This window comes from Triturus cristatus, chromosome 10, assembly GCF_964204655.1.
Source record: "Triturus cristatus chromosome 10, aTriCri1.1, whole genome shotgun sequence".
Taxonomy (NCBI): Eukaryota; Metazoa; Chordata; class Amphibia; order Caudata; family Salamandridae; genus Triturus; species Triturus cristatus.
The window spans coordinates 624032058-624046261 of record NC_140593.1 but is presented as its reverse complement, the minus strand read 5'-3'; the positions used below and the strand labels follow the sequence as shown (position 1 = coordinate 624046261).

Here is a 14204-nt window from a genome sequence, read left to right as displayed (position 1 = left end):
TTTGGTCTCACTTTATCTATTGAAATGTACTCTATTTTTCTAAATCGGGGTGGGATTTTCCCTGTATTGTATTATTTGTGTGATGCATAAATACTTTACACATTGCCTTTAGGTTAAGCCTGACTAATTTTGTGGGTTAGCACCACCCTCAACCAATAACCCAGGTTGTTTAATTTTTGTTTTTTTTTAGAAATAACTTCAGTGCTTTTTAACTTGAACTGTGGAGGCAGAAGACATATGGTAGAGATCAGTAAATTACAGTGGCCACTCTCTGAAGCAGAACTTGGTGTGTAGCACACGAAGGCCTACTATTTGGCTGTTCAGATACCATGGGTGGTAGGGTGACTACAAAGAGAGCAATTTTGATTGTGACACATTATATTTGCGAGACATTGACCCAAGATACAATTGCAGAAACTGTCTGGAAAGAAAAAGCCAAATTCAGCTGCCCTAAGTCATTTAGTGTCAAAGTACTGCTGTAATAAATGCTGTAATAAATGTCATGAGTAATCTAGTACAGACATGCCATACTCCCCATAACTACTGTTATGGTGCGCCCCCAACTTCCAGGACATGAGACTCGGAGGTTCGTGCAGGGAGGCTTTTAGAAGGCTGGTGTAACCTGTGTGGGAAAATTACCCACTTCCAAATGGTTACTTGACTTCACTGGCCTCAGGCAGGAGCACCGCGTCCTGACTGGTCAACTTCTGGTGTATGCTTTGTTAATAAAAGTGTTACAACAAACAAATGATGGACGGAATGCTGACAATGCAAACATTCTCCCCCAGTCAAGAGATCTGGGTTAAATCCATCGTTCTTTTGCCCACTACGCCACCCCAGTTCAGACATGGCCATATGCAAATCAGTCTTGACCCTGTGCCTCATGGGAACAGTCCAGCCCGAACTGCCAAGCCATGTCTTCCCTGGACCGGAATCAAGCATCCTAGGACCGGTTTCTGGCTATCAGCCGTCATCAGCCAGGATAGCTTGACGCTTGTTAATAAAAGTGGCATGGTTATCCAGGAGTTGCGAGTCTCTGAACAACCTACCCTGGAGGTGCTTCGTGAAGTGCTCATGCTGGGTGGAGCAAAAAAGTTGGGGCGTTAAAAATTATCGCCGCTTTAGCAGCCGAAAACTGCCGCTAAAGCGGGATAATGGGCTTGATAATATGCTGCAGAGAATTCCAATAGAAGCCCATGTTGACACCAGAACATGGGCTTCTATGGGAATTCTCAAAGTCATATTATCAAGCCCATTATCGCCGCTTTAGCGGCAGTTTTCTGCCGCTAAAGCGGCGATAATCTTAACGCTGTTTCTTGATAATATGCCCCTTGGTTGCTTAAATGCATAAGATTATCAGGATGATGTCTGTTGATGAATGAGGAGATTTGGAAGCAATTTGGGAAACTGATTTGAGCAAGAGCCTTTTGTAAGGGGAAGGAGCTTGGAAGAATAAAGCTAAAGCGACGTGAAATGCCAGATTCAAGCTAATGCAATGTTATTATATACACAACACTCAGTTTAAACAGACTCTTTCATTGCATGCACCAGGTTTTCTCAGGGTCTTGCTCGCCATGTGATCGCCTAGCGGTGGGCTTTGTTCCAATGGTGTGGGACTGTCACCATCTTGAAAAGTTTTGGAGAGAGATGACTGCTCAACTCACATCCTTAACGGGGGAAAGTAACCAATGTAAGGAAGAGATATATTCTTGCTATGCCTGATAATTTCGGACATCGTGTTACTGTACTTGTTACAGCTATTGGCTTACTCTGTTCTATCTCCTACTTTTATATTGTGGTATCTCTTTGTGAACTATAATCTTGTTCTGGTCTGTAAACCATGCACTAGTACCATTGGTGCCGAAGCACTGAAGAAAACTGTTAGATAAAATAATGGAATGATAACAATAAAAAGGTGATTAAAGCAGGACACAGTCAAACATATAGGATTAACTTAATTTTGTATGAGAAGTGGACCCAGGGATTTCCTAACTGACCAGATTGAGAAACCTTTATGTTTATTGGGGAATGTTTCCAATCACTCTAAAACATTTAAGGGCTGTATTGCACAAAGTGTTCTGGGGGCGCAACAGGAGTTTTTGCCAGCTGAGCGCGCCCTGGGGATCTTTGGTATTAAAGAAGGGGCCCCAGACGCTTGTGCCCCCCCCCCCTTCTTTAATACAGATAGAACAGGCCCACATAAAGCACTAGCGGTGTCATTAGGAGGCACTACCTAATTTGCATGGGTTCGTGCCCCATACAAATGAGGGAATCCTTTTGCCTCTGCGCCCACATTTTATTACAGACAGGGGCGCAGAGGCAAAGAAGTTCTCTGGAAACACTCTGACAGTGCACCACCTGAGAGCAGCCCCCTCGAGGAGGGAAAGAGGGTCCCCCCAGACATCCCTTTGCAGGGGGGTGCAGTCACTGACTGCACCCATCTGCTAGGGAGATCTCTAATCTCTTTAAATAGTGTAGGCGGGTTGCCGCCTGCAATGGGAAAACACAGAACGGCTTCAAAGCAGCCGCTCAGTTTTACACATTAATGCACAGCCCACAGGGCAGCGCGAGTTCGCAGCTGCCCTGATAAAAACACATTCATCATAATAAAGCGCATTTTCCTTCATTGTGCTGGGCGCACTTATCAAAAGGTGCGCCCAACGCAATGCAGGAAAATGTGCACATTTATAATGCGGCCCCAGGTCTTGAAGTGGTAACAAACCCACCTACGCACAGACAATCAAGTGCAGAGACTCCGGATAAAACGTTGGTATTTGGACTGTAACGAAAATCTAGACCTACTGGATTCTGACGTAAAAGAGCCCGAGGCATCTAACATTCCTCCAAAGTCAAGACCTTGTGGGAATGTTTAGGGTGTCTAGGAGCACTAGGGCCTGATTTTGCAAGGTCTCCAATTTATAAGCCTAGGAATTGACGGAAGAAGGCAGATTACAGCCAGGGCATTTACACAAAGGGCGAAATATTGAACACACAAATATTGACATGCAGCAATATAGAGTGCAAGACCTCAACTTGTCTAATATTGTCAAGATACGCATACATAAAGCTGAGTAGATTTGCTATTCTAACCGCACATATCTTTATTTTTGAGGATTTTGTGCAAGTCGATATCTTGCAGCTGATATTGTTGCAGGTCGATCGATACCTAAAGGCTTATATTATGTGATCACACCTTGCGATTGAGAAGGGATCTTCATGGGAAACCTGTGCGGCTTCTGTGTGTGTGTTTAGGCATTTTTAATTAATTTTCGTTGTGTTATGATTGCTCAAACTGTTCTATATTGGACCCTTCACAAGATGCATGAAAGCTCTCCCAGACATAGGTAACGTGCCCAAAAGCGTCATACGTGCTTTGCCAGAAGATGATAAATTTATTTGGCAGAAATTAACAATCCTTCTCATTTTTCAAGTGGCCATCGCCAAACATAGTAGTACATGCCATGATTAAACACAGGTTTCTCTGGAAACCCTAGCCAATTCACCTGTTTTTAAGCATACGGTTTCTGCAAGCAGCTAAACCCCGGCACTTTTGGGTTTAACTGGCTTTGGAAGACAAGGACAGTTTTCTACTAGGCTTCCCACCTTCAATGAGTCAGACTTCACAGTGGAGACGCGAGAGCAGTCCCTGGGGTGGTTCCTAACCACACTGTCTTGATTCATTTCCTTGTAATATGAAAGACCCAAAGGGTAGACGCTGCCGAACCCACACGCATGGCTTTGTTATGTCTCCTAGTATTGCATGCCCGTGTGTCGGGCTTTTCTTGCTAAATGTCCCAGTGACGTTTTCCAAATACGTTTAACTGTTTATATTGCAGTCCACCGATGCCTTTTCACAACCAGGACTTCAAATCGAGGCAACTGCTTTGACGACACCTGCTTGCACGCTCCAGGCAAAGGGACATATCAATATAAATTCCTTTATGAATACAATGATCAATATGTTGGGCCTTATTTATGAAAAGTGTTGCATTTCTGGGGAGAAACAGCCTTGCAACACTTTTCAGTGCACCATCCTTGCTACACCATGGATGTGCCGTATTTACTGTACTGCGCTCTATTTCGCAAGTATTTACAGATACGTCTGGAATCCTCATGTTTCTGTCAGTGCGAAAATGGTGCATTGCTGGAGTGTGGCTGTAAGCAGATAGAAACTCCAGCAATGTGTCATTTCACATGAGGCACGCCCCATGTGAAAAGGCCTGTGTCACCTGTTACGCCTGCTTCAAGCAGGCGTATGGATTTGATGAAATGATGCTCTAGAAGTGACGCAATTAAATCTCATAGATTTCACAGTGCCACTTCTACAAGGCTTTTCTGCATTGGAACGCCAACCCTGCATACATTATATATGTTGCAGGTATAATGTAGCGAACAGGTTTAAAAAGTGATGCATCTGCCTAGATGCGTCGCTTTGTAAAAATGGCAGTGGGGCACATTTTTTATGGTGCGGTGGCGTAAGTCCCTTGTTCTTTTCTCGCATAGACATAAATCCAGAAGTCCCAGACAAATTAATGTTTTTCTGATTTTTTTAAGTCTGTCAATACAGCAGAGAAATTGTTATGTATAAGGTTTGAATTCTGTATATTTTATAATAAAGGAATCAGTTCCAAACATGAACCAGTGGTCCCGCACTCAAATCCACCATGATTTTTTTTTTCTGATAACAGGGGAGAATTGCTTCCCCCTTGCCAGAACTAACCTTCAATTCACTCCCTCTATGGCCTCTACCACCAGTTGCGTAATATAGGCCCCTGAAGACCCTGCGGTGCAGGGGGGCCACAGGTCCAGGGCCCCTCACACTCAGCATAGTACCCTGATACTGATTAAGACTGGAGGGGGGCCCTCTTGAGTACCTTTCAGGGGGACACCCTCAAGTTTCATTACACCACTGTCTATCACCCTCTCTCCACTCCTGGCCCACACAGAACCCCCTGCACACATTCACAACCTGCTGAGAACTGGTGGTAAATGCGTGCTTAAAACCCATTAAAAAAAGTGAATGCAATGTAGAATACCACATGGTAATTCTGTGTCTGACTAATTATTCCCCATTATGGGGATGTTTAACTCATAATTGAATGGTACGGGAGGTGTGCTGCAACATAGTAATGGCAATTACGTGTGTGGTATTTGTACATCGCTAGTACCGTCATGTAACTCATAATCATGGCCTCGATAGGTAAAACCTACCCATGAAAACTCAGCTCAATATCTATGAGTCCGGTAATGTGCCTGTGGAAGTCAGTGCCCAGTGTCAGCCTCAGATCCAAAGGGGCTACAGGGAAACTCAGGAAGCAGTTGAAGCAGGCTAAAAAAAAAAAGGCTACCATGGTGGAAAAGTTAAGTTCTGTTTGATAAAATTCTATCTCCTGCAAATTTTTCAAGAATGTAAAACAATAATGCGGCTTTTTCTTTGCACTTGTGCTCTTTAACACCAATGTGTGGTGACTGGATCCTGAGAAATGCTAGATACTTCTCTGGGTAGCCCAGACAAGAAGTGCATAGGCATGTCATGTCACACGTCCTTCTCAATGCAAGACTCAATAGGGTTCCATTGCTCTGTGCTAGACAACCCATTCCCTCCTATATTTGACCTTCAGTAGGCAGGCCTGCAGACGGAGTTTATTCAGTGGAAAATATTCCAGTTCCTTAGCACTAGTACTAAGGCCCTGATCACAATTGGGCCACAAAATACAGGTGAAAATAGTTCACCCATTAATTTGCATTAGGATGTAGTACGCCATGTAACGGGTACACACACATTTGCTTAAGGTTGAAGATTGCCCTAGGTATGCGATTGCCTCCACCAATCATATTTATATATTGCTGCAATTAATCCAAACCTAAACTATTACTTCTCAAAACTGTTTTAATCACCTTAGATTCATTATGTATGTACTGTCTATGTGTCAGAATAGCAAGAACCAAAAAATCAGATGGTCAAAATTTTGAAACCTAAATATCAAGAACCAAAATATCACGAAGGTAGGTAAGTACAAATTGCCTACTCTTGACCCAGTACCTACATACCTTCACGATAATAATTGATTCCAAGCTTGGCACCTCAGAATGTGTGAATATCACTTGCCATTCCCCATTCCATATATAGCATGTGTGCTATTTCTGCATATCACAAAACCTGGGATTTTTGCTCAAACCGTAATCCAGTTCTGGGTTATCCTTTCCCCTAAAACTGAAATGTATACTCTATTTGTAATTCTCTTTTCAGTACAGTTTCAATGCTTTTCTCTCTGTGGAAAAATGAATTACCTGTAATCCTAGTTCATCGCCAAGTGTAGTTTATTTTTTAATTCCTAAGCAGTAGGACAGTTATGTGCATTTAAATGTATAGCATTTTCTTTATAGACATCTAAGAAAAGGAGACAAAGTCACTTGTTTTTGATTATGAAATTACAGCCACATTCAGTTACTATAAGTTACGTTTGAGTGAAAACATCACTCCAAATCGCCAGAAAAGAAAAAATTTCACAGAGTGGGATAAATGGAGAACCCACCTGCTGTCAGATGGGCATTTGTGTAAGATCAGTGTATCCCTGCAGTGCAGTCTGGCTCTGTAAGATCTATCTAACCACAAAGATAGTTTTGCTCTTGATATTTCCAGTTGCCTATTTTCCCATTCATACACTTACAAATTCGTTTTCAGCCATATTAAATAACAAATAACATGCTTGGAAGGGTCAGGAATTGAAAATGAAAGGAAGGTAGAGGTATAAGTGAAAGAAGACATTATATCATGTCGACCCCTGCTCCCAGTAGCTCCCAGACACCTTCAGAGTAACTAACAGGCTTGAGTTCATTTTAAAATATGCTCAAGGTTTAAAAACGCTCAAGGTCATATTTTCCTTTTAAAGTAAAGGGAAGGCTGTATTTATTTTAAATTATTCTATTCTATTCTATAGTTTTGGTAGAGCGCAACAGCTGCCCCAGCAATGAGGCGTCCCGGCGCTAGAAACCCAGATCCTAGTCTGAAAGGAGGACAGGGCAAGGGGGGTTACAGGCAAGGGAATAGAAACGTTTTCACAGCTTTCCTGAATGCTGGTAGGCTGTCTATAGAACGGATATGTTGTGGCAGGTCATTCCACATCTTGGCTCCGAGAAACCTAAAGGAGCGGCCGCCCATGCGGCTGAGTTTTATTCGAGGAACGCAGAGAAGATTTTGGTTGGAGGATCTAAGGGTCCGTGCCGGGGCGTAGGGAGTGAGGAGGGGTTGAAGCAAGGGAGGGGTGTTGAGTCTGAGAATTTTGAAGGACATAACAAGGGTCTTGAACTTGATTCTAGAATCAACGGGTAGCCAGTGTAATCTTTTGATGGTCGCTCTGGCTGAGCATCTGCGGGGGAGGCCGACCAGAGTTCTCGCCGCGGAGTTCTGCACACGTTGGAGACGTGCTATCTCACATTTGTTGGCACCAAGAAGGAGTACATTGGCGTAGTCTAGTCGCGAGAGGATGGTAGCTTGAATAATTAGTTGTCGGGTTTTGGCGTTGAAAAAGCCTAGTATGTGGCTGAGGCTTCTCAGTAGGCCAATGCAGGTGCCGGCCACTTTCTTGGTGTGGGACCGGAAGTTGAGTGAGTCGTCCATCCAGACGCCCAGGTTTTTCACTAGTTTTTTTGGGGGGGGGATGGTGCCCAGGGAAGATGGCCACCAGTGTTCATTCCAAAGGTTGGTGTTATTTCCCAGGAGAAGAACTTCTGTCTTTCCGCCGTTAAGCTGGAGACAGTTCATTGTCATCCATTGGGCAACTGCAGAAAGTCTGTTTTTGAAATTAGAGGAAAGGTTGGAAGGACCTTCTGAGAGAGCGATGGCCAGCTGTGTATCATCGGCGTATGATACTATTTTCAATCCCCATTCTTTGGCCACTGCCGCCAAAGGCTGGACGTAGAGATTAAAAAGGGATGGGCTCAGTGCAGAGCCCTGCGGAACTCCCTGGGTAATGGGGTGGGGTTTGGATAGGAAGGGAGGGGCGGAAACTCGAAAGGATCTGTTTTCGAGGAAAGATCTGAACCAGATCAAGGCATGATCAGTTATTCCAGAGGCCTCCAAACGGTTGAGAAGGATGATATGGGATACCGTGTCAAAGGCCGCGCTAAGATCCAGAAGGATCAGCGCAGCGCTTTGACCGGCATCTAAGATCGTTCGGAGGTGCTCTGTGGTGGTTAAGAGAGCAGATTCAGTGCTATGACCTGGTCTAAACCCGTTTTGCGATGGGTCAAGGATGTTATTTTTGACCGTGTGCTGGGACAGGGAGCTATTGACATGAGCTTCAGCGAGTTTAGACAGCCATGGGAGCAGGGAGATAGGACGAAAGTTCTCCGGTTTAGATGGGTCTAGAGTGGGTTTCTTGATGATGGGCGAAACCCAAGCTTGCTTCCAGGCTGAAGGTACGCACGCTGAAGTGAAGGAGAGATTCAAAATGGCGGTAAGTGTTGGTAGAAAGAAGTTGAGTGACTCCAGGAATTGGGCCGGGCGCATAGGGTCTGCGGGGGAACCAGATTTGACCTTTTTGCATATTCTGAGGAGGATATCATCGGTTATTTCTGGGATGTGCGTCATGTTCGAGTAATTGGGGGAGGAGGAAGTGCTGGTAGTGCTAGGGGCGGGCTGAGGGAAGGAGGTGTAAATCTTCCGTACTTTATCGACGAAAAAACTGGCGAGGTCTTCGCATTGCTGCTCGGAGGAGATAGTAGGGAGGGGGGCTTTGCTGCTCTGCAGTTCTTGTACTAGTTTGAAGATTTCTTTAGCAGGGATGGGACTAGAGTTGATCTTGTCGGCGTAAAAGGCGGTACGTGCCGCACGGATGGCTTTGTGATACGTTTTCTGTAGACCTAGATATTTTGCTTTGTCCTCTAAGTTGTAGTCTCTGCGCCAAAGGCGTTCTGCCTTTTTGCATTCTTTGCGTAGATTTTTAAGGATATCGTTGTACCAGGGATTAGATGGGGAATTGCGGCCTTTAGCCCATTTAGCTGGAATGAGGCTGTCTAGTCCGCCCGTGATCCATTCTTGAAATGCGCTATAGTTAACGTTGATATCGGAATGGGTGTCCAGGTGGAAGTCCCCTAAGGTCGTATGCAGGTCGTTAGGAGATAGTTTATGCCATGGCCTTTTTAATCGGCGAGTCGAGGCCGTGTTGTGTCTGTTTTTATTGACCGGAGTGGCCAATTTGATGAGGAAATGGTCTGTCCATCCCATTGGTAAGGGTGGCTCTGAAGTAAGTTTCTCTAGGTTTGAGAAAACTGGGTCTAGGATGTGGCCGGCTAAGTGGGTTGGAGTGGAAATGAAGGAGTTGAGTTGAAGTGCAGAGAGATCTGCAAGGAGCGTTTTGATCGTAGGGTCATTTAGCTGGTCGAAATGAAGATTAAGATCTCCCAGAATTGTGAAGTTAGAGTATTTAGTTATTAAGGAAATTGTTGTCTCGAGGAGGGCCTCAATGAATTTTGGGGTAGGGCCAGGTGGGCGATAGATGTAGAGACCCGACACCGTGAAGTTAGGATTTATGGTGATTTTAAAATGGGCGCATTCGGAGTTTGGCAGTTCTTCCTTAACAAATGCACAAGAATATATTTTTTTATAGATTATGGCGATACCGCCTCCTCTTCCATCTCTGTTAATGGTTGACATCAGATAGTCGTCTGATAGCGTGAGGTTGGGGATGGTGGAAGTATCGTCCCATAACCAAGTTTCACATAGGAAGAGGATGTCTGGATTTTCCTCCAGGATGAGTGTATTAACCTCAGGATGATGTTTGGCTAGTGATCTCACGTTGAGGTGGAATATCGAGACGACGGTGTTTTTTTCCGGAACTAGGAGCTGTTGAATGGGGTGGGGTTCAGTCGTAGTAAAAGTGCAGGTTTGGCATTGTAGGCAGGTGCGGCCGGGTCTACCTACAATGTTGGCACAGGACCGTCCAGGGTTCAGTCCAAGTAGTAGCTCTCTGTCATAGGAAAGGGGTGGTGACGGGATTAGACCAGGGGGACTGGCGAGAGGCGATGACTTGGCGATGACGGGCGCAGACGGGCTTGCCTTAGGCGCGCCTTCGGCGCGCAAACGGCGCTCCCGCTGCGCTCGTCCGCTGCGCTTCCTGTACTGACACATATCAAGGTGAGGAAGGGGGTGTGGCCTGAAAGGGGGCGGAGTCAGCGCGCACGCCTGGGATGATGGCGGCAGCTGAGAAGCGCGAGGTAGGGCGTGGCAGCTCTCAAATCAGCTGTGCAGAGGGCAGAGGAAGCGCTTGGGTGCGTGTTATTTTAAAAGCACAAAACAACAGTGACACCACACAGAATAACGAAATTAGCAGTTTTTTAAAAGCAAAGCAATCACACGAGTACCTCCAGCTCCCGGCTTCCGCCTCAGGACTGGGTCATAGGTTATCTGAGATCGCCAGGAGTCGGCGGTTTAAATACAGGCAGCAGGGGGCGTGGCCTGAAAGGGGGCGGAGTCAGCGCGCACGCCTGGGATGATGGCGGCAGCTGAGAAGCGCGAGGTAGGGCGTGGCAGCTCTCAAATCAGCTGTGCGCAGAGGGCAGAGGAAGCGCTTGGGTGCGTGTTATTTTAAAAGCACAAAACAACAGTGACACCACACAGAATAACGAAATTAGCAGTTTTTTTAAAAGCAAAGCAATCACACGAGTACCTCCAGCTCCCGGCTTCCGCCTCAGGACTGGGTCATAGGTTATCTGAGATCGCCAGGAGTCGGCGGTTTAAATACAGGCAGCAGGGGGCGTGGCCTGAAAGGGGGCGGAGTCAGCGCGCACGCCTGGGATGATGGCGGCAGCTGAGAAGCGCGAGGTAGGGCGTGGCAGCTCTCAAATCAGCTGTGCGCAGAGGGCAGAGGAAGCGCTTGGGTGCGCGTTATTTTAAAAGCACAAAACAACAGTGACACCACACAGAATAACGAAATTAGCAGTTTTTTAAAAGCAAAGCAATCACACGAGTACCTCCAGCTCCCGGCTTCCGCCTCAGGACTGGGTCATAGGTTCATCTGGCTGCACATAGCAGGGCCTAATAATGAGCATTATGCAGTCAGATTTCTGACCCAGGCTGACTGGGGCACAGAGGTGAAGAACTGAAGCACTGATGCATTTAACTCTTAAATAAATGTAATTGTCAACTCGATATTGGAGCTGTGAACAAAATGATATTTCAGAAAGCTTTTAAATATGAGAAATTAAAATTAAGTGTTACCTTAATGATTAAGTTAACTCTTTCTTTTAATTTTCTCTCATTTCAAAGTGTCGCATTTACAAGCAGCAGGCCTCTTGTTCCCAGTGGCCAGTTGGCACTTTGCCATATGTATAACTGAAAAATATAGCCTTTTTTTTTTTTAATGAGAGAAATTTAAAGTGTAGAAAAATGTTCCATATTATGTACATTTTTGAAGAACATTTTTCTGTACTTTATATTTCTACCATTTAATAATAATATTGTATGTTTGTGTTATATATGTAACAGTGCCACATATGGTGAAAATGTATGTCCTGTACTGCAAGTACATATGACACAGGCTCTCAGTCACCCACACAAATATTTGCCATTCATAGGCACACATGTTCATACATCCTCAAAGACCATACTCTCACTGACACATATCTCAGTCCTGTCACAGTGCCCCAATTCAAAATAGTTTGTTCAAATCGGGGTATCTGCCTTTATGGACATTAGGCTTAAAGTCAATGTCAAGCCATGATGATTTCCACTGATCAGAACTAGCTCTCACAAGTTGGAGACCCCTGTGTTATACTCTGAAAAAGTGAAGGGGCCATAACGATATCAAATTGTAGTTCCAGTTTATTTGAGCTACCCAAAAAAGATATGCCCTTTGGACTGACTCACTCTACAGATCATGAGTCACTGGATTAGTTAATGAGTTGCTCTTTCATGTAAACCTATTGCTGTTTTTCCAAATTATCTGTAGACCTCTGAATGTGCTGGAAAAAGCACATTTCAGGAATACTTTTTTCATTTATTTCAGAGGGGACTACAGACCCACTTGGGGGGGCGTTAAGGAGAGTTCACTTGTGTGCTTGTTCTCAGCAATTTTGCCAGGATACTTATTTTCTCTTCCCTTTTTTAACATCAGTATCATTTTGATGAGCAAACTTTTATATAGCAACGGCAGGTGTTAAAGACGGTATTCCACCAAATTATCAACAACAAAACAATACGGCGCCAAATTATTGAGATTCCAAATATTATGAAGGGAAATTTATATATGGGTATGGATAGCTTTATTATACATAACTGCAAATATATATATGTTTTTTTCAGGGTATATATATATATATATATATATATATATATATATATATATATATATATATTCCCTGAAAAAAACAAAGGTTACAAGGACATTATAGTTTGACTCAGATTTTATTCGTACAAAACCAATGAAATTGATTAATTATAGTTACCTGAGTTAACTATAACTTACACCCCGCAATGCACTGCTTATGACCTCACATATTACATCACACATTACATGGTCAGTGACATCACTGATTACATTACTAATGGCATATCAAATTACATCACTGATAACATCAGCAGTGCGCCAGGAAGTGCGTTACCTGAGTGGTGGAGAAAGTTGGCATGGTCTCCGAAGTCCTCTCAGTAATCACGCTGTGTGGGACTTACTGGAGGTAACAGGAGGGCTTTTTGAACCCAAGGGCCCTCTGCAGCCAAGGGGACATCATCCCCCAACCAGTTGTGCATCAGGAGGTGAGTTTGCAGAGTGATGGTGACAGGGGACAGGGCCTTCAGCAACTTGCCGGTTGTTTTATTTATTTGTATTTATTAGGGGAGGGCCGCGAGGCCCAGCCCCTCTGGGGCCAATTATGGCCCAATAGACCCCATCTCATGGGGCCGGCCTTTTTATTTTTTTTAAAAAGGAAATAATCAGAGGACCCTACCCCTTTGGCCCGGCCTCAATTGTGGGTGCCTTGATCCAAACCAGGGCGCCCACTATGTTGGGAACCCCGGGGGCACCCTTAAGGCCCCTGCCGTCCCTGCTGGCTCCCCTCCCCCTGTGGGAGCCGGCACTGCTTTTACAGCGAGGGAGCTGTTAACATGCAGCTCCCTCTCTGTAAAAGCAATTGTGCTCTGTTTTCGCACACAAGAGCATTCTTAATGCTCTTGCATGCTAAAAGCGGAGCAGTTTGCTATGGCTTGGCGGGAATGGTAAAGCTATGAACTAGGGTGAATAACATTGTTTAGAGAAGTATTTGTTTAGGCTTGGATTATTAGAGCAACATATAAATATGAATGGTGGAGGCAACCACATATCTAGGGCAATCTTTTACCTCAAACGAAAGGAAAATAAAGGCTTGTAATGTTCCTATTTATTTCAGAGCGTGTTAGATATAAGGTCTCTCTTTTGAGATGCAAGAGATGCCATTTAAATGCTATTTTGAACTCCTGGAGAGAGTGTGGGCATGAATGTTGGGTGAGTTCCAGAGTATGGGTCTAGAAGCAGGAGGCCAAAGACTTAGAGGTGTGGTTGAAAAGTGGCAATTCTTGGATGTTACCTTGTAAGTATGCACTGTGATGAGATGTAGTTAGAGGCGAAATCATTTACTGATTTCAGTACAAATGGCCCCTTTTTTGGTGGTGTGTTCACTGGCTTGGTGGATGTATGCTGAGATGGGCGGTATGTGTAAGTAGGTTGCATAGAGGTAGCAAAGTTTGGAACATTATTTTGAGGTTCATAGAAGTAATTGGGGAGGTCAGGCAATAGACTACTGCAGGAATCCTGTCTGTTGAATACTAATGACTTGCTGATTGCTTTGTCAACATTCAATGGAATGAGTGAACACATCTTTTGTGTGTTTAGTAAATGAAAGCATGGTGTGGCTGTGTTAGTAATGAAGAATTCAATTATCACATATTTGGTGAAAAGAACCCCCAAGTTTTCTGGGAGTAGGGGCACATTTCTAAGACTCTGGGTGAAGGAGACATTAAAAGGGAGGGATGCAGTAATGGAAGGGACATATAGCATCTCAGTTTTAGAGGAGTTCAGTCTGGGTGACCATAGTGCCATCCAGTGTCTAATGGCTGCAAGGGAGTCTGAAATGTGTCACTAGAGGGGGGATGAAAAAGTTGGAAAGAAGAAAGTGGTTTGTGTTTTGTTAGTGTAGATGTGATGCCAAATGAGATGATGTCCCCAAGAGAA

General features: G+C 44.5%; 1 protein-coding gene across 2 annotated transcripts in view; it reads right to left on the bottom strand.

The window, feature by feature from the left end:
- The window catches only part of LOC146789809 (ankyrin repeat and fibronectin type-III domain-containing protein 1-like), a 2714698-nt gene that overhangs the window by 863832 nt on the left and 1836662 nt on the right, over nucleotides 1–14204 (bottom strand). The gene's annotated exons all lie outside the window — the stretch shown is intronic.